The following is a 1146-nucleotide window of genomic DNA, read 5'->3' on the forward strand; positions in this document are numbered from 1 at the left end:
TTCTTTATTTGGAAATTCTGTAACAACATTATTTCCGCTTTTTACTTTTTGTTGTTGCAACTTTATCTCTGGTTCTCTGTTTTCAGTCTTATAGGTCTGTTTTACTTTGCATACTTCTGTATTTGGGTTGGAGTCAGAGTCTTGATGTGGCAATGTAGGCTACGCATTTGACCTCAAGGTTGGTTTGAACCACAAGGTTAATGGCTCAAACTTGCCACTCACTCCTTGGAAACCTTATGCCAGGTCGCTATGAGTCGGAACCAACTTATAGTTCTTAACAACAACAACATATTTGGGTTTAGTCTAGGTGTTATTGTTATGTGTGTTTGTCTCTGCTGTTCCCTGATGTTGTTGGTTCTCTGTCCAAAGAACTTCCTTTAGAATTTTTTGTAAGGTTGGTCTGGTTTTCACAATTTGTTTTAGTTTTTATTTATCTGAAAATGACCTAATTTCACTATCATATTCGATGGATAGTTTTGCTTTATATGTGATTCTTGGTTTACAGTTTTTTCTTTCAGAGTTACATTTATGACATTCCATTGTCTTTTTGTCTGCCTCGTTTCAGCTAAGAAATCACAGCTTAGTCTTATTAGTTCTCCTTTGTAGGGAACTTTTCATTTTTCTTGAGCATTCTCTCACTTTTCTTTCCTTGTCTTTGGTTTTGAAAAGTTTGACTATAATGTGTATTCATGCTTTTCTCTTGCAATCTATCTTGTTTGGGGCTCATTCAGCTTCTTGTATGACTATCATCTCGTATTTCATGATGTCAAGGAAGTTTTCTTCTAACAACTCTTGGACAATATTCTCCATGGTTTCTTTGTTTTTTATTTATTTTGGTGTATGTGTTTGTGTGTGTGTGTGTGTGTGTGTGTCTTCCTGTTCTGGAATCCTATCACATGTAAGTTATTCCTCTTTATAGTGTCCCACATAAATTTTAAGTGTTTTTTTGGATTATTTTGTTCTTTTTTTTTTAGATTGTTCCTCTAGCAGATGAATATTGAGAGATTTTTATTCAAGTTGAGTAATTTGGCTTTTAATTGATTCAATTCTATTTCTTTGGCTTTTCAGTATATTATCTATTTCTGAAAACTTAGTATTAATCTTCTGGCTTTCTAATTGCTATTTTTGTATGGTTCCCATTTTTTT

At 33.3% G+C, this 1146-nt stretch overlaps 1 protein-coding gene across 2 annotated transcripts in view; it reads left to right on the forward strand.

The window, feature by feature from the left end:
* DYNC2H1 (dynein, cytoplasmic 2, heavy chain 1) overlaps positions 1-1146 on the forward strand; it is a 369106-nt gene that overhangs the window by 137397 nt on the left and 230563 nt on the right. The gene's annotated exons all lie outside the window — the stretch shown is intronic.

The sequence above is a fragment of the Chrysochloris asiatica genome, unplaced genomic scaffold (assembly GCF_000296735.1).
Source record: "Chrysochloris asiatica unplaced genomic scaffold, ChrAsi1.0 scaffold00008, whole genome shotgun sequence".
Taxonomy (NCBI): Eukaryota; Metazoa; Chordata; class Mammalia; order Afrosoricida; family Chrysochloridae; genus Chrysochloris; species Chrysochloris asiatica.